Genomic DNA, 20863 nt, shown 5'->3' with positions numbered 1-20863 from the left:
GATAGATAGATAGATAGATAGATAGATAGATAGATAGATAGATAGATGGATGGATGGATGGATGGATGGATGGATGGATGGATGGATGGATGAATAGATAGAGATGAGAGAGAGATAATAGAGGTATTTTTTTTCTTTTCTTATCTTAGTCAAATAAATTTCTGTTTGGTGATGGAGATATCCAAACTTGGAGTTGATCTTGTTAGTTCAAGAGATCTTGAAAAAAAAGATTTGTTTGTTCAAGGTCCTGTCAGCCTAGAGTTGAAGCTTGTCTATAAATGACATCAAGAAGTGGTATCTCTGGGAAGTATTCAAAGAGAAAACAGACATTTAAAAGAGTATTGGCCTTGGCATGGTCATTTTACAAACAGATATGCTGGTAAACCAGTAGTTTTTTTCAACAATGCAGAGCCAAGGTGAAATGTAAAATGACTAATTAGCATTATTGAAAACTGTTTTTATGTTCTCCTGAGCCTTAATAGCAGCTTCCCAACATGTAATGCTAGTTATAAGTTGTGTTACTAAATACTGTTTTAAGTTTTTCTGTTAATGTTCACTGTGAAGCTTTTATGGTTAACATTTATTTTGTTTATTGGACAAAAAAAAAGTTGACTCATGCCTGATTCATATTATACATTGAATATTTTTCTATCTCCCCCCTTTGGTAGAAGCCCTGCACAAGCCATAACATAAGCTTTAAGAATTTTTGTTTTTGTTTTTGCTGCAAAGTGCCAAGGCAGGAATGTAATGAGCTAAAGATTGTAAAAATGGGATGCCTAACCTCATCTCCCTCTCATTAGAATCTAGGCTTTCCTGTACCAAACTTGGTTTAAAGTACATGCCTGGATAAAGAGGAAAGGGTGCCTTAGTGGAGAAGGGAAATATACAGTACCCTAGCCCCTGTGGACCCAGGAGTAGCTCCACAGGCATAGACTAATTATGGAGGAAACTAAACTCAGAAATGTAAAACATTGCTAAATTCCAAACCCCAGAAGGAATATAAAAGTAGATTGAGAATCAAGTGGCATCTTGGGATTTGTAGTTCAGAGAGACAAGCATTCCTTTCTTAGTCCTGAGATTTATTTGAAATAATCATGATCTCTGAACAAGGAGGCAGAAATGAGTCACACCTGGGAGTTCTTAAAAGGACACACTGAGTCTATGTGACAGACTGAGGAAGGTGTGGAAACCTAAAAGCTTAGCAGCAGCAGTGACAGAGAATCTCCTCAGCTCTGCCCAGGATGAAAGAGCTGTGCTGGAATGAATCAGCAGCATGGGGCAACAAGAGAACACAGGCAATTACAACTTTTCTACATGAAAATCAGAGTAGAAGATTCTGGTTGAAGTTACCAGTTGTACTCACCTTTCTAAGGACTGAGGGAAATTCCACAAAGGAGATCTGATCTTTCTTCAGTTTCCCTCAGTAACAGACACTATAATATAGTCCACAGATGCTTACTGTGTGCTGACTTTTTGCCCCCAAAATAAAAAGACTAGGTGTTATGTAGCTAGAGGTGAACATAAACTGAAATTAAGAAAGAGAGCTTTTTAGCTTTTTAACTCTGTCTATATGTTAGAAATTTCACTAACTGGGGGTTCTGAAATGCTATGATTGTATTACTAACTTTTAATCAGATTATGAATATACATATCTGTCATTATGTTGCCCATAGATTAAAAAGTTAAGCAATTTTTGAAATAGGGTGTGTCTGATTAAATTTCCAAAGACAAAGGGTATAGGAATGAAAGGACAATAATGGAAAATTAACATCAGCCAGCCAATCAAACCCTTCTTAACCTCTATCTCATCAATTAGAGTATCACATGTTGGAGCAAATTAACATATCCTGTCCTCCTGGGGCAGAAGTACAGATTATACTAATGTTCAAGAAACTCCTATAGACAGATAAAACAGTAAGATGATAGATATATCAATTGTAAACTTGTTTAAGAACCAGGGCATACCTGTATATGCATATATATGTGTATATACATATATATGCATATAATTAATTATGCACATATACAACTATGTTTATATGTACATATGTATATGCAGTACATGTGTGTATAGGTATGGGTATGTATGAATATATATAAATATAAATATATATACTATATATGTACATATATATATTTCTGCCATAGACCTTCTTTTGTCATGGAATAGATCACGAGTCCTAGCTATATAGTGTAATAGATAGAGTATTGGACTTACAAGTCAGAAAAAATTGAGTTCAAACCTGGCCTCATATACTTACTGGCTGCATCACCTTGGGCAAGTCAATCCCTGTCTCAGTTTCCATCTAGGGAAAATAGAGATAACAAAGTCACCAACCTCACAGAGGTTTTGTGAAGGTAAAATGAGATATTTGTAAAGCTCTTTGCAAACCTTAAAGTGCTAATATATGCTAGCTATTATTCTAATCTCATCCTATCTCATGTGAGATGGTGAATATTAAGTACAGTTGATTAGTATGTGACACTATAAAGGGCAAAGCAATTTGAACTCATCTCTGTTTCAAGATGATGGATTAGACTCTCTCATTTCATTTGTCCTGTGAAGAGTATTATTCACACGTAAAATTAAATGTATTTTTTTTAAAGACAACATCCATCTGAACAAGATTTTTGCATAATCTAGATACCTTCAGATCCTAAAAAGCCAGTTAAAGAAATGCAATATTCATCTTTCTCTGTAAGTATTTTGCTTATTCGATTCCCTTAAAAATTTTATTTTTAGATGTATGTATTTTATTAGAAAAAAGCATTGGGGTGGATTATGAGAGATCTGGGCCTAAAAAAAGACATTAATGGGCCTAAGATTTCTTCAAATCTCTAAGACCGACCCCTCATACGTAGAAACAGTTTGAAATGGTATTTTCAAACTTAAATCAAGATTATTGATTTGAACCAACTGACATTTTTTTTAACCAAAAACTGTCTTTATCTTTTTTTTTCTTTTCTCCCTTGAATAGGAAGAAAAAAAATCTATAGGAGATGAGTTTGGGGAGTAAAAGAGAGGCTTTCTGCTTGAAAGTGTCCCCAAGGATTAACATTTACCAGCTGTTGAAAATTTCTGCCAATTGCTAAGTCTAAATAAAAGTAGTTAAAGATGAGTTTCTTTCAGAGGCAACTTTCCAAGATTAAAAAGAGTTAGGATCTTATCTTTACTGCATGAAAGATTTTGAACAGACCTAGTCAATTAAAAAACTAGGTAGGTCTCCTAATAGATAAAATATGCATATAGGACATGCAGAACATTTCCTAGCCTTAAATATTGAGTAACCAAATGCAGGATCTTAGGCAAAATGTTTCTTGAAGATTGATATTTCAACTTTTATCTGAACATTTATTATTGACCAGAATAAAAAGGATATGCAGCTCAATGTCTCTGGTAGGGGGTTCAATAAATTACTTCCATTTTTGAGATCATATGGGAGAACCTCTAGAAGGTAACTGGGAAAATTACATAAACACATATTTATACATATACACATAAATATTGTGTGTACAGAAACATGTGTAAGGATTCTGTTGTGTGTGTGCTACTGAAGAAAAACAAGAATGATAGAATTCTAGAATTTTTAAGATGGAATGCACCTCAGAGGCCATCTTGTCCATTTCCTACATGATGAAATTTTTGTACAGTGAGTACTGGACTCAGAGGAGAAATTAATTTTATGCCATTTGCTAACCTTGTGATTTGGGGAAAGTCACAACTTTTTGGCTTTGGTTTCCTCATCTTTGAAATGAAAGTGATAATATTGCCATTATCTGTGTAATGTAATGTAATATAATGTATCTGTGGGCTGCTGCAAGCATGGTACCTTATGAACTGCAAAGCAGTTCATTCAATTTGACAAGTGCTACATAAATGTGAACTGGCTTTTATCATCATTTCCTACCATCCCAACTTTTAATCTAGAGCTTATAATTCTCAGTTATCATTCAGTATTCACTTAAGCATCTTTAGTGTCTAGGAACTGACTAATTTCCCAAATAATACCATTTCTAGACAAATATACATATTTTTCGGAAAATAGCTAGCATTTATATAATGCCTTAGAGTTTTCAAAGGAGCTAATGCATGTATCACATTTGACCCTCACAACATTAGGAAGGAAGTGTTATTATGATTTCCATTTTACAGATAAGGAAACTGAAGCAAAGAGTAGTTGGTTAAGTGACTTGTTCAGTGTCACATAGTTATTAAGTGTCTGAGGCAGGATTTGAACTTAGGTCTTATTACCTCCAAGACCAGTAATCTTTATACTGTGTCCTGTATATGCTAAACTAAATCTACCCTCCTATTAATTCTACCTTCTGATCCTACTTCCACCTTCTACATCCAAGAAAAAGCAATTCTAATACCTCTTTTACATGACAGCCTTTCAAAAATTTGAAAATAATGAAAAAGTAAAAATATCTCCCCAATGTCTTCCATGCTAACAGATCCTCTTACTGAATGATTTTGAATTGCTTTATAATCTTGATCACCAATTTATGGATGTACTCTGTCTTGTCAATGTCCTTCCTAAAATATGATGCCACAATTACTAAAAATGTCATAATGAAGCAAGTCAATGACCCATGTGTACCGATGATACCATGGACTGTTTCACTGAAAAGAAAACCTTAGCCCTATGGAATATCAACTTCAGAAGGGTAAGGTGATGTACACTAAACATGGCAAATTTCACTTAATAGTTTATAATAATCACTTATTACATTGTTTACCTAAATAGTAACTGAAATTATTTGTATTTCAAACTATTTCTTCTTAGGTTAATATATTTCATAAGGTACTTATTATAGTAACATCATAGTTAAAATTTTAGGAATGAAAGAAACCTTGTAATGAGACCATTCAACACTCTTATTCTTCCCATAAAGAAATTTAAGCCTACAGATATAAAGACTTGTCCAAGGTAGTACAAATGGTTAATGTGGATGTAAATTAGAACTTAACACAAGCAAATCTATCAAATTTGTGGTTTATATAACACTAGCATGGGAAGGTGATAACTCACAGGGAAAGATTTTCAGCAAAGATATCAAGTTTCTTCTCAAAGATCTCAACAGGCTAGAATAAAGAATTGAATGTAAATAAGATGAAAATTAGTAGAGAAATGTCAAGACCTAAATCTGATTTAAAAAAATCAACCTTGCATTTCAGAATAAGGAATGAATAGACTAGATAATCGTTCAAATGAAAAAGATCTGAGAGTTTCAGTTAACATGAGTCAAAAATGTGGCCTTGAAGCCAAAAATGCTAATGCTATTCCAGGATCCCATACAAGATGTAGAAAATCTGGAATGATAATTCCTAGAAATGATATGATAATTTTGCTGTATTTTGCCCTAGTCATACCATATACAGAGAATTGTGTTAAGCTCTGCGTACCATATTTTAGGAAGGACAAGAGTCATAACTAGGTCCTTACAGAAGTAACATTACATTTTATGTAGCTAGGAATAGGAAATAGATCAGCAATTTGATTGATACAGGGATATCTTAGGAGAAGAATCCCCTTCCACCATTACAAGGTGACACCTTTTCTAAAACTTACAGTCAGAAAATAGAAAATAGAAATGCAGGCATCACATTGACTTAAGAAACCACAAATTGATATTATCTATGTTGTGTTATAATTTTATTTTGTTAAACATTTCCCAATTACATTTTAATCTGGTGCTGTCCCATTTGGGAGTTTTGCCAGGTTACCACCCACAAAGTATTTGACCTTCATTTGAGCTCATCTTTCTTTCCCCTATGCCATAGCTACTTTTCATGCATTGTATGAACTTTTTGTAGTGCTGTCCAACCATATTATGAGATGCACTTTATTTTCTGCAAGATTGGAATTAAGTTCCATATGTTAAAAGTAATTTTGTAAGAAACATATTCTAAACAAATTTTAACAGCTGTTAATTTAGGACCAAATTTCTTTGTGCAACATCTGTAGTATGAATGCAATATACCCCAAACACTTGCTGAAGAAAAGCTCTTTCCACAGATTTCTCCATTTCTATGCAGTTGCCTATAGCAAAAGAATTCACTCTTACTACATTTATTGATTGTACCTTGGGTTTCATCACATTGCCAAATTATATCAATTTTATAATGTCAATTGTAACAAAGTCCATATTTCATTAGCTTTTTTCTTCAGTGTTTTAATAAAATAGCCTTTATGTCATGCTTTATGAAAGTAATTGCTACCAGAGGACCTGCTCTTCTCTAAGAGATTTTCTACTACCCACAATTTTCTACTCCTTTGTTTTAAAATGATTTTATGTGGCTCAGGATACAGAAGGCCAAATGCATACCCTGGAAGTAGACCACCATCTAATTATACCCAGAAAAGGTATAGTCAGCAAGAATGAAGAACATTTCCCCCAGCAGAGCTCTTCAACCACAGCCCAGGAAAAAAAAATAAAGAAAGGAATCTTCAGATTTTAACAACCCTAATGCCTTGCCACCCTTGTAGAAATTAACCACCAAGTTCTTATCAATATGAATTCCTATGGTGACTTCAAGAATGATGATGACCATTAATTCATTAAATATCATACTTGAAAATTTTTGAAGTAGTGCATAATCTGATTGGCAGTTGATTGATTAATAAAAGCTAAGCGATTAGTAAAAGTGAAATTTCTATAATCCTTATAAGTTAGTCTTTAAGTATCTTAAATCTAAATATATATGCATATATGTGTGTACATGTATACATATATGCACATATGTGTATATATTAATATGTGCATGTATGTGTATATATACACATAATGGACCATCAGAGCACACCAATACTGTTTATGTGGATTTCTTGGTAAAGATACTGGAGTGGTCTGCCATTTCCTTCTTCAGTGGATTGAGGCAAATAGAAGTTAAGTGACTTTCCTAAGGTCACCACACAGTTACTAAGTGTCTGAAAACAGATTTGAGCACAGGTCTTCCTGACTTCAAGCCCAGTGCTCTGTCCACTGAGCCACCAAATTGCCAAAACCACACACACACACACACACACACACACACACACACAAATATATGCATATACACACATACATGCTCACATATGTGTATATATATACATGTATGTATTTTATTTTTATAGAGAGACACACACATATATATGACTGAAGCCTAAACCTGAGTTACAACAGAATTAACATTTGTTACAAAAAAAAGTTCTAATAACGTAATGAAAATTGTCTCCTTCTCTGTAATCCCAAATGGGTATGATTGTTCATCAGGAGAATGTTCTTGTAACATGGTTTAACGAAGGAATTTACCTCTGTGCTTTCTTCTACCTCACACCAAACTGGACAGGTCTTAATTTGATGCTTCACTAAGCATTCTGAATTATGTCAAACATTTCTTAATGTCCCCCATCTCCATGAGAGCCATTTGGTACTATGAGATGCCAATTTTTTTCCCACTGTAAACAAATATGCATATAGAAAGATAATACAAAAACTGATATCTAAGATTAGCAAGATATTTTTTTCAATCACAATAGCTATTAAAACATTCAGCATTTACTGTGCTAAGAAAGCATTTAGGTGGAAAGAAAGCTCTTGGAAGACAGACATACTTTTGTTTTTGTCTTTGTTTCCTCAGAATGTGATACAATGGGTTGCATATGCCTTGTACTTAATCAATGTTTCTGGAATTTATTTGACCTCTTATAAATTAGATATTGTGCTAGAAAGAATCAGCTGAAGAGCAAAATAAGAAACCTCCCTGATCAAAAAAAGGCATGTTAGACTCCTGAAATACTGTATTTGGGGAATTTCTTAACAAAATTATGATTTTTATAAGTTAGCCAATCACTACGTAATGGTGTGGTTCGTAGACTAGGGAGGAGACTACGTGAATAGAAATTATATTTCATATCAGTAGAAGATGTTTTGCAAAATGATACAGCCTCATTAGATGGAAGTTGCAGCGTGATATAGGGCATAGGTCTTGAAATTAAAAGATTTAGATTCTAGTTTCAGCTTTAACACTAGCCATTTACCCTTGGACAAATCACTGAGCATTTCAGTCTCAATTTCCTCATCTGTAAAGCAGGGTTAACAATAGTGATACTACCTATTACATAGGACTAGAGTGAGGTAAACTTTGGAAACCCCTTAGCAATAATGGGGGATGACATGTGCCAGATAAGAGTTGGAACTTTCTTCAGTGGCAAATGATAGATACATCCATCTCAAACTCTGAGGTTTACTACTGGTGAATTGAATATATCACTTGATAATTTACAAAGTACTGTCCTTACAACAGCTTGTGAATACTTTGTATAAGCATTATTGTCTGTATTTAACATATAAGGAATTTGAGGTTAAAAGATGTTACATGGTTTCCGAAGATCACCCTCCTAGCAAATGGCAGAAATGGGTCTTGAACTCAATTTCCAGAGCTATTCATAAGAAGGATTTTTAAAGTAAGAATGGGCCTAGAAAAACTCTGAGGTTCTTTTCAACTCTAAGATTCTGGGATTGCATCATTTTTTTTTGTTTTTCTTCTTACAAGATATACAGAATAAACACAAAATGCATTTCTTCAATAACTAGCCACAAATTCTTGTAAATGTCCTTTAAAAAGGAAGCAGTGCCTTGAACCCTCTACCTAAAATGCTGAGCTCAATCAACATTCCTTTTCTACTCTAACCATTTACACAACCCTATTAGAAGAGAATAAGAGGTACTATGACATAGTGGATAGGGAGCCAACCTCTAAGGCCCGAAGACCTGGATTCAGACCCTGCCTCTGACACATACTAGTTGTATAACTCTGAACATGTCTCACAATCTACCAGTTTCTTCAATGACAGTTCCTCGCACCATGAAAATCACTAGTCCATTGCAAAAATATTGGCCATTTATTTTTATATAGCACTTAACATTTTACAAAGCACTTTCTTAACAATTCTCATTGTTAACAATTTGTTCTTCTATTCAGTCTAAATATGCCTCCTGAAGTTCCACTCATTGGTTTTAGTCTGCCTGTCCATAATCATACAAAATAACTAAACCTTTTTTCTACATTGCTGCATGGTAGCCCTTCGAGTATTTAAGTTACCATCTCACCTCAAATTCTTGATTTTTTTCCTGTATAAATACCCCTATTCTTTCAACCATTTCTCATATACCATGGTTTCTAGACTTGCCACTTTTTTTGTTCACCCTTCTCTGAACACAGTCCTATTTGAAAGAGATCTTCTTAAAATATGGGGTGTATAATAGAACTTAATATTTACAATGTGCTATGAATCTAAACAATATTAAAATACAACACCTTTATTACCCCCTTTGTTCTATACATCTTACTTAGCCAAAAGGCCCATTAAGTTTTGTTTTTGATAGATATAGTAGGGTAGCAATGGCTTATGTCAGTCTATATGAGTAGTCAGGACCATGGATAGGGACATGCCCATTAATCCAATACTCAACTCTCACTTCTACTTTTCCATCAGGTCCTTCATACCTAGCAACATGATTTCTTTAATCAACAAACCTTGGCTTTATCTAACAAGCCCAGTGTCCTTCCATTTCTTCCTAGCATTCCTACACAAAAATATGATCTACTTTTAAGCCAAGACTTTCCTATCCCATTCTTGTGTAACTGATTTGCTTTTTAATTTAAATGCAAGATTTTATATTTATCCCTATTAAATGCAGCCTGGCCTGTTTTAGGGAAACATTAAAAAGCTGCTCTGGTGGAGAGTGCTAACTACTTCCTCCTTTTGTCACTTGTCCATCAGCCTCAGAAATACTTTATTTTTAACCCAAGTGTGTTCAGTCACCAAAGGGGAAGGCCTCTTCTTATGGTTGGGCTCTGGATTCCCAAGAGAGTCATTCTTGCAAATGTGCTCTTAAGCTGCTACTTCACTCACTGGGTTTATGTCTGAGTGCCAATAATAAAATTAGCTGTGATGGCTGCCGTAAGCTGTTTATAGAGATGAAAGACCTTCCCAAATACGTTTCTGTTACAGCTTACACGCTTGAGTACCATTAAGCACATAAACACACACTCCACAGAAGAATCTGTGACTTTAATTCTTCCTGCTTTACTTTAAGAAGGAAGATGGGAGGCCCTCAAAAGGATGCAAAATGCTTTGTTTTCAGTGAAAAGGAAAAATAATCAATTGGATGTTTCACATTCCAATTTCACTTTTTAAAAGTGATCTTTCCAAAATACAACTATAATGGCTTCTTGTTGATTGAGAGAAATGAGGGTGTGGATCATTTAAATTATGGGATGTATTCCATATCATTTGTGTTTGTCACCCACTCACTTGTCCTATTCCATGTCTGTTCCTGACTTCATATTGATCTCTGATACTGGGCAGTCCGGTATCTGACCATATCTAGTTATTATCTGTTATGTGAATAACTCAGAGGCCAACATAATACAAATTCAATTAAATCTTTCAGAAAATATCCATTGGAATTCTACTACCAATATAATCAAATAAGGTCAATGTGATGGCTTGCCTTAGAAAAAGTTAAATGTTTTTGTCCTTCCTTTTGAAATGATATAAGTTCCTTGTGGCTCAGGTCCGTTCCATTTGTTGTTGTTGTTTTGTATCTCTATTACCTAGCACAATGACTAATTTGAAGTAGAAGTTAAATAACTGCTTGTTGATTGATTGGCTTGTTCATTTCATATCATTGCTGTAAGCTAAACAGTTGCTATTTTTTTCTTTTCTATAGATAGAGAAATTTAGGTACATAAAGATGAAATAACTAACTCATAGCTTTTGAAAAAGCTGAGGATGACAGTGAGGTCAGAAGGTCTACTCAAGAATCCATCTCTGCTTTCTTCCTATCAGTCTAAGCATGGAAGAGAAACAAAAAACCAAAAAAAAAAAAAAACCTCTGAATTTCAGCCCAAGACAATTGTCCCATACAAACTGCCAGCTACAGATCCCATTCTTATTAGCATAAGGGCAGTCCTCATCTTTCAAATGATCATTTTCCAAAACTGTGTCAGCTAGCCAAAAGAGCAGAACTTGTTATGTATTACCCCCTTCAGAAATTATCACAAAAAGTGGCTAGGCACTCATCTTGGCCCACCAAAGCCTACTTAACTCATAATGAAACTAAAACATTATGTATTTCCATGAGTCATAGTAGATAGCATTTGCAATGCTAGTCATTTAATATAACAGAAACAAAACAAAATTGAACATCTAGTTTTAGATTTAATTTTGATCGTACCATGCTTAAAGAGAAACAAATTTAATTTGAGAAAGATAGTTCATGGAGATTTTAAAAGGAAGTTCTGGGCTTTTCAAGTCCCATAGAAGTTGGTGGCAATATTTATTTGTCCAGTCTGATTATTTTCACTACCTGTGGCTTTCCTTTCACATGATATAGCTGTATCACTTGTACTATTCTTTTGCTTAACAATCAAGGGAAAGGAAATAGAGTGAGAAATATGGGTACAGATCTCCCCAAGTAACCTGAGTAAGGCCAGAGAAGAGACAGGATAGAATTAAAGTGTGAAATTGGTGAAAGAGTCCCTGAAGTTACAGCCTTAACTAACTTTGGATGATTGGCACCTTGCCAGTCAGTGTAACTGAGGAGCTCTCTCTAGCTCTTGGTTAAAAAATAAAATTTTATTAAATGCCTACTATGTGTCAGGCAATGTGTTGGGCACCACAATACTCCTTTTCTACAGCTGACCACCTGGAACTTGGAGTATATGTCCTGTACTGCACAACTGGAATGTAGGTACCCAAATCAGCGAACAATCTGAGATCAGTAATACTGAGAATGGAGCCAACTAGATGGCACAGTGGATAGAGTGCCAGGCCTGCAGTCAGGAAGATTCATCTTTCTGAGTTCAAATCTGACCTCAGACACTTGTAACCTTGGGCAAGTCACTTACCCCTGTTTGCATGTTTCCTCATCTGTAAAGTAACCTGGAGAAGGAAATTGCAAACCACTCTAGTATATTTACCAAAAAAAAAACCAAACCCAGAGTCACAAAGAATCTGACATGACTGAAAAATGACTGAACAACTGACGCATTGGCTTTAGGTCCTCAGTCTCTCCCATAAATGAAACTCTTATTGCTAGACTGGGTTTGCTGCCAATTTTCTTCCAGGGGAAAAGTTGGAGGAGCACAAGGAGACTAAGGTAATGATAAGAATCACTCAACTTTGTTGCCCATTAGAAATAGTTTGGTTGTTCTGAGATAAGGCATTGGAAAGAAGTGCTCAAAGTTTTATGAATAGACCGGTAGGATCATTAGATCCCACTAGGACTGGGGGTCACCTCTGTATTAAAAAATAATTCAATTCAATCAACATTGATTAAGTGTCCACTATGTCTCAGGCACTGTCTTAAACACTGGGGAAACAAATTAGAAAAAAAGATAACCCCTTCCTTGCAATCTATGGGGGATAACAATACCTAAAAGAAAAGTGAAAAGCAAAGGAAAGGAGGATTAGGTTGTAATTTTCCCTATGGAGTCAAAGACAAGCAGATCAATTGATGGAAAATGAACTTACCAGAAGGGTTCAAAGCCCTCAACCTTTGTAAATAAGAGAAATTTTTGAATCATATAAATAGTCCAGTAAAATAAATTCCTGCTTTATATCAGCATGATGCAGTTGTTTTGGGACCTGTTCCTTGGTAACCCATTTATGTGAGTAACTTAATCCCTGAGTATTCTGGCCATCAAGTCCCAGAGTAGTTTACATTTTATCTTAGAGACAAGAGAACAATTTAATCTTCTTGAGGAAAAGAGTAACATAGTTAGACGTGTGATTTGTGAATATCAACTTGGGAATACGTGGAAGAGAAATTAAAGAAAGGAGAGGCCAGATATGGAGAGAAATTAAGAGGCTTTTGCAACAGTCCAGAGAAGAAGTAATGGGTACCTCAACTCAGACAGTGACTAGAGCAAAGAAAATGAATGCCAAAGATGTGATAGAATAAGGATTAATGAGGAGATAATTATTTACATATGAATTATGTAGGAAAGTCAAAATTTGAATATAATGATTAGATTTAATACCTGGTATTTAAGAGGAACACAATTATCTTAGACATGGCAAATCTGAGATGTCTATGAGACATCAAAATGGGCATGGTCAGTAGGCACTTGGTGACAGATGATTAGAGCTCAGAAGATAGATGAGGGCTGGAGATATGGATCTGTGAATCATCTCCATAGAGATGATAAGAACTACAAGATATTGGAGCAAATATGAAATAGGCAATGATGTTTGGACCAGACTGTGGATTTACTTGTACAGGGAAATGGTGGTCAGAGTGTGGTTATTAGCAACAACTGTTTCTGATATGGTGCATCATTAGACACTATAACTTGATAGCCAGATATAAGTTGTGTAAGACATACCTGTATAATGACTTTATGTCACCTGTTTTAGATTATATAGTAAGAGCTCATTTTTGGATCTCTCTGTGTGTTATTTTATAAATGTATCCAGATCTTAGAAGGAATGGAAACATCCAATAAGCAAATGCTGTGCATCTGAAAATCTTCCAACTATTTCAATTGGGAGTTTTCAATTGCCAGAGTGCACCTAATAAATGTCTCTTAAAGTACTGGAATAAGTTTGTACAATAGACGTCCAGAATCTTTCAAGATGATTGAAATTTGAATTTGCAGTCATTATCACATCCCACAAAGTGCCATTTATTTTGCCTGGGAGGTGCCAGAACATGAGATGCCTACTTCTCAAGGAAAAGTGCTGACATGAGCTAAGTGTTTTCTAGGAAGCCAGTAATAAGATCAGGAAGCTTGTTAAAATTTAGGACATCCATGCCAAAAGTTAACCCACTCTCTGGGGATTCTTCCAGAGCATTATATTACCTTTGCCAATGAGCCTAAAAACACCCCACAAGAATCTTTGCTAACATCTGGAATCATAGACCTGTGTAATGTTTGAGCTACCTTAGAAATTGTCCAGGGGCAGCTAGGTGGTGCAGTGGATAGAGCACCGGTCCTGAAGTCAGGAGGACCTGAGTTCAAATCCGGCCTCAGAGCAAACACTTGACACTTACTAGCTGTGTGACCCTGGGCAAGCCACTTAACCCCAATTGCTTTAAAAAACCCTTTTGGTAAGGATGAGGAAACGGAGGTTGGAGGGGAAGTACTTGCTGGTAGCATTCCAATACAAGTGACTTTTATGTGAGAAGCTAGGTACTGAAGATGTGAAGATAAAACAAAATGAGTCCCTGGCCTCAAGGAGCTTACTTTCTACTGTAGGGACACAATAAATATCAAGATAAGTATATGGATGTCAATTTGAGGAAGGAGACATCACTAATGAGAGAAATAAGGGAAAATGTCCTATAGGAGACAGCATTTGAGCTGAGCCTTGAGTTAAGATGGGGTTCTAAGAGGTGGAAGTGAGGAGAAGGTGCATTCTAGGATTTGGAGGCAGCATGACAGTAGGAAATAGAATGTCAAGTTCAGGGAACAGTAAGTAGAAGGGTTTGTCTAAAATGTATGGAGGGGAATAATTAGTACAAAACTAAAAAGAGAAAAGTGGATCCAGTCTGGGGAAAGTCTTAAATGTCATGCTGAAGAGTGTGTATTTTACCCTAGAGCAGTAGGAATCACAGAAGCTTCTTAAACAGGGTAGTGGCATCCTGAAAGCTGAGCAAGAACTGGAACGAAGGGGTCCTGACTCCCAGACTAAATGTCTTCCTTAATACTATGCTTTCCTAACAAGGCAAATTCAAGAATGCAGTTTCAAAAATAGAAGAAAATAATTGCATTTTCCCAAGAAATGGTAAATATAGATTAAAATGGCATCCCATGAGCTTTACAAAAATAGGAACATATTAAAGTTCAAGATAAATATCTAATCAGCACATACTTTCTTTGTGATTCCCTTTTCAGTATGCATGAGGTTCTGTAGCTAAATATTACTGGCCAAATTTCAAACAATCCATAAAATAGCCATTCTTTTTCATCAGCTCTTCACTCCTGCAGGAATTCTTTAATGAAGGAAATGTCAAAATGATTGTCACTAAATCAAGGGCTAGAAGTGTTTTCTGGAAGCCAATGAGGAATGATAACATACATTTTGATGCTCAATATGCAAGCACAAATTTCAATTTAAATATTTTTAAATCTATTTTATCTGCATTCCTGCATCTAAATGAGTTGAGTAGCATGGGTCTGACAGATTAACATGTAGCATTATGCAGTGAAAAGTAATGTGTTAATGGTGCATGATTATGCCACAAAGACAAACTATTTTTGAGTGGATACTGAGGTGCAGAAAAATGCTTTTAAAATATTGCATAGCTCCTGTGAATTTAAAGAATGATGTGAATCAACTGTTTATCTCATTATGCATTTAAGTAAATTATAGAAAGTATTTAATAATAGAATTCATAGTGATGGGAGATAGTCATGCACCCACTACAGAAATGTTTGCTGGATATTCTTATAACCCTTTGTTTATATAAATAATGTTGACTGTCAACTGCATAAGTGAGTCTCATCTGTTGATTATTTATGTTTGATCACAATACTGAAATATCCTCCCTACTTCCAAATCAAGATGAACAGCTTCCCCATCACAATTTTCCATCCTGATCTCCAGAAATGCATCATTCTGCAAGATGAAATCAATTCTGAAATTCACTTCTCCTCAACATCACCTTCTCCTGGGGTACTTCCTTCCCTCTGATTGGAGATGGTGGAAGGTAGACACTAGAGACATCCTCCCTAATCTTCCTCCATATAAGAAGGGATTTCTGGGAATTCACCTCATCATTTCCCATCTAACTGCTTTCCTGAACTTCCTAATCTCCAGAAATTCATCATTTTGCAAGATGAGATCAACTCCTCAACTCTCACATCCTCAGATGATCTCCCTTCCTGCCTGTAAGACTTCATTGCCTTCCCCAATTAGATCATGAGCTCCTTGAGGGCAGGGACTGGACTACACCTTTCTTCATATCCCCAGAGCTAAGCACAGTATCTGTTATATAATAGGTGCTTAATAAATGTTTATTAACTCAATATGTGGCAGTGAGGAGGTTTGGAATGGGGGAGTGAGGTACAAAATGATCTTATGTAGCTATGGCAGAGAGAGACAGCAGCATTCAAAGAAGGAGGGAACAGGTATAATAATGAAAGCACTGCCCCTTGCCAGGTCTGACTGCTGAATCTACTCATCTTGATCCGCAGGACACAAAGAGGTCAGAGATCCCCCATCAAAGACCAACAGCCTAGAAAATGGTAGGAGAACACCAAACCTCTTGAGATCCTCATGGCTCACACCAGACTGCAAGTTCTATACTCCCATGTTATGTGTTCAAGGTCTAGAGTTTCTTTCCTTGCTATTACTGTCTATAGGAGTCTGGGAATTGCATTGCTACATATGCCTTGAATTGTTCACAGAGGTGCAGCTTTGAAAAATTAAACAAATTCAAACTGTGCAAAGCTTAAAAGTCCTGGGTCTAGGTCAATCCAATGTCTGGAGTAACTTCTGTAATGTATTAGACTAGTGAGCTCACAATTGCTTTCTGGATGTTGGGTTATTGTTCAATATTTATCTTATTGAATACTATCTGTTTATTGATTATTTGGGTAAAAAGATTAAAAATCAAAAGCATGCAGCCTGCTTCCATAGAGTACTAATTCCATTATGTCAAGATGTGACTAGAAACAATTAAAATAGAGCAAGTTCAAGAAAAGGAGGTGGATCTTCTCCTGTTAGTGAAACCAAAGAACCAAGTTCTGATTACATAGATCTACAAAAGAGCTAAGTATAACTGGATGGATACCTAAATCTATATGCTCCTGGAAATAAATCAGCATTGCCCTAGAGATATGGATAAATGAGAGAGAGAAATTATTATTGACTCTCAAAATTATAGAGAGTAAGTACTTCCACTCTCACAGGACATGAACAAAATGTCAGCGTAACTGTGAGACTCCCTGTTGAATAGCTGTAAGTATGACTTAGTGGCCAAGGTAGCATTCTCTTCCTCTCTCTTCCTAAATATTTCTCTATAATGATTCATTCCAGTATACAAATGTCTACAAATATGTTCATGTCTTTCTATTTAAAAAAAAAAAGACAAAAACCATCCACATTTATTGAAAGAATAGTTTTAGAGACCCCTTCATCACCAATTCACTTTTCAATCTGTTACAATCTGACTCCCAAATTGGTCTTCTGAAACCTTTCCTTTTTCTCCTAATTATCAATTCAAACAGCCTTTACTTTCACTCTCTTGATCATCCTGCTATGTTTGACACCATCAGCCATCTCTTTCTTTTTTTTTACATTCTCTATTCTTTATTCTGGGTCACAGTGGCTTAGTTCTACAGCTACCTCTCTACCCATTCCTTTTCACTCGCTTTTAGTATTCATTCTTCTTCTTTACATGTAAGGTTTCCCCAAAGTTCTGGCTTCTGCAGTCTACATACCATCTTCTTGGTTGATTTTGTCTACTTCCGGAGCTTCAGTTATCTTCACCATATAGACGAGTCCCAAATACTAACCTCTGCACCAGATGTCTTCCCAATTTTGAACTGTCAACTGGATATCTCCTCCTAGATACTTCTTAGGAACCTCTAACTCAACATGTCCCAATCTACAATTCTATTGTTAATGCTGCCATTTCCCCAATAACCCAGTCTCAAAATTCTCATTCTTATCTTACCTCCCGCATCAACATTGTTAAGTCCTCTTGAATTTACCCAAAAATTTTACCCTCACACCTCACTTCATTTCTACTCCAACTTCCATCTTTATTTCTCCCATAGAATATAGTAATAACCTACCAGTAATAGTAATAGTAATAGTCTCCTAATTGATTTCCCCACTGACAATTTTACCCATTATCTAATATAGTTTTTTCATTGCTTCCAAAGTAATTTATCTAATTAACAATCCATTCTCATCACTTCCTTGCTCAAAGACTCTCAAGAGCTCCCCATTACATATAGGATAAAAAAATCCTTACCTTGGCTTTTAAGGTCTACATTACTGGTTCAAGCTTACCTTTACAGTCTTATTTCAAACTAATACTCTTAACAAATGCTATGTTCATTCATTCCTCAAATTTGTCCTGTCCTACTTCTATTTATTTGTGCAAGCCAGCTTCTATGATTGGAATTATTTCCCAATACATCTCTTCCTATTGAAATATCCAATTGAACTTGATGACTCCTGTTCATTTCTTATATCCTACTTTTCACTACATTATTTAAACGTGTTTTACACACACACACACACACATACACACACACACAATTATAAACTCCTTAAGGGCAGGAACTGTTATTCATCTTTATCATTTCAGCACCTAGGACAGTACATTTCTCATATTAGTGCTTAATAAATGTTACTTGAATCTTCCTTGCAAGATAGGCAGGAAGAGGGAGGGAGAGACAGACAGTGAGGAATGGAGGGAGAGAGATTGAGTGACAGAGTTTGTCTTCAAGATTTTATTTTCAAAGTTTAGTATCTTTCTCATAAGACCTTAAATTCATTCCTCATGTAAAAGGCAGGAAAAATGTTATTTGGGGTTCTGCCTTGTCTGTCTAAGTGATTATGGGACATGAAAACAATGAATTTCAATGTGAAACTTTCCTTCAAACCAGTTATTTGGCATCTCAATAGCAGTAGTAGCAAGAACTGTACAGCAAACACCCTTACTGACTAAATTCAACCTTTAAAAAATGAATTTAGTCAAAGTGCTTTTGTGTAAAAACTAAACAGCCTGAATATGATACATAAAACTGTCCTCAGTGACTTTGCTGATACATTAAGAATGGATGACATCAGTACCTTTTATTAGTGATAAGCCTGGGAGTGATGTCTTTCCTCATAATTGACAATTTTCCTTTTTAATGTTGTTTCTATTTTACAAACATATGTTCAAACATCAGAGATTCTAAAGGAAGCATGTAAATATAATATAAAAAAATAAAACCTCATTTCAATTAGTTCAACTTTTTTCATAGAGAGAACAGAAATAAATTCTTATACTTTTTGCATAGACTAAATCTTATCCTTTAAAATTGTACATTGTTTTTTTTATCATGTCCAGCTCTTTGTGACCCCATTTTGGATTTTCCTGGCAAAAATATTGCAACGTTTTGCCATTTCATTCTCCAGATCATTTTACAAATGAGAAAACTGAGGCAAATGGGTGCAGTTAAGTGACTTTCCCAGTGTCACACAGCTAATAAGTGTCTGAGGTCAGATTTTAACTCAGGAAGATGAGTCTTCTAACTACTGGTCCAGCACTTTACTCACTATACTACTTAGCTGCATTAAAATTACATACATTCATTTTTTTTTACCATAACTATTTTGGGTTTGGACATTAGAATCAATTTAATAGCTACTCACACACATGCACACATGTGCAAACATATAGCAAAAGAAAGCAAGAAAGAGTAGTGCTCCTTATGATGTGAATGTCATGAGAAAAATGTAGCTACAAGTTTCCTTTATAACTGCACTATATATTATTATCTACAAGGAGTGAGATATCATGGAGATGGTGAAGATGATGATGATGACAGTTACCATTTATGTAGCACTTTAAGATTTCCAAATGGCTTTAGAAATACTTGATTTTATCCCCAAAACAACCTTAAAAGGTAGGCGTTATTATTATCTGCATATTACAGATAAAGAAACTGAGGTTAATACACATGAAGTGACTTGCTCATGGTCACACAGTGTCTAGAAAGTCATGAAAGTTTAGAATTAAACTATACTTGGAGATTTTCCCTGCTGTCTTTGGATAGCAAAGTCCTAAATTTGAATCCTACATCTATATAACATAATATCTATGAGTCTTTGACAGATCGTTGCAATATCAAGAAAGACAGAGACAGAGATAGAAAGAGCTTGAACATTCCTCTTCAAAGATTTTGTTTTCAAAGTTGAGTATTTTTCTAAAAAAGACTTTAAATTCATTCCTCATTTTAAAGGTAGGAAAGATGTTATTTGGGGGTCTACTTTTTCTGCCTAAGCGATTATGTGACGTGAAAACAATGAATTTCAATGTGAAATTTTCCTTAGTTTCTTCACCTGTAATGTACCTGCAAAGTGATGAGATTAGATCAGATGATATCAAAAGCCCTTTCTACTCTATTATCTATCACCTCAAGTTTAATATTCAAGATAACATAATGCTGGAACATTACACAATTGGACTTTGATGTATTCCTCTATAGTTATATTTAACTGTATGTAAATTTTAGCTTCCTGTCGTGTGTATCCTTATACCCTGTCTCCTATATTGCTACAAATCACTTTAGCCACCTTACTCCAATTTATTCTTATAACAGCTCTCAGACATGGATAATGTAACTATCATCTTTGCTGAACAAAAGAGGAAACTGAGGTGCAGAGAAAATAGATATGTTCAAAGTCAAAGAGCTAATAAGTGGTAGATCCAGGGCTCAGAACCCCAACTCCTGACTTCAAGTGCTGAGTTCTTCTCTGTGTTGAATCCTAATGTACCCCTCTTTTTAAACTCTTCTGGAAATGAAAAGTTAATCTTGTTCTGAATCCGGTTTCTGCTTCCTTTCTAAATGTCCATTAGAACTTAGAGAGATACCTTTGCCTCGGAGGGAAGATCATTTCCTGTCTGCAGCCTCTTACCCTCCTACACCAAGTTTAGGTAAATAGAAAGGAGGAGCAGCACAGTTCTTATCCCCTGCTCATTCTGCTAGAGGGAATCAGATGGAAGATTGATTAAGATCTACAATAGAAAAGAAAAAAGAAAGAGAAAGAAAGAACAAAGAAAGAAGGAAAGAAAGAAAGAAAGAAAGAAAGAAAGAAAGAAAGAAAGAAAGAAAGAAAGAAAGAAAGAAAGAAAGAAA

This window comes from Vombatus ursinus, unplaced genomic scaffold (assembly GCF_900497805.2).
Source record: "Vombatus ursinus unplaced genomic scaffold, bare-nosed wombat genome assembly UNPS02014810.1, whole genome shotgun sequence".
Classification (NCBI taxonomy): domain Eukaryota; kingdom Metazoa; phylum Chordata; class Mammalia; order Diprotodontia; family Vombatidae; genus Vombatus; species Vombatus ursinus.
Note: the sequence above shows the minus strand (reverse complement) of the source record.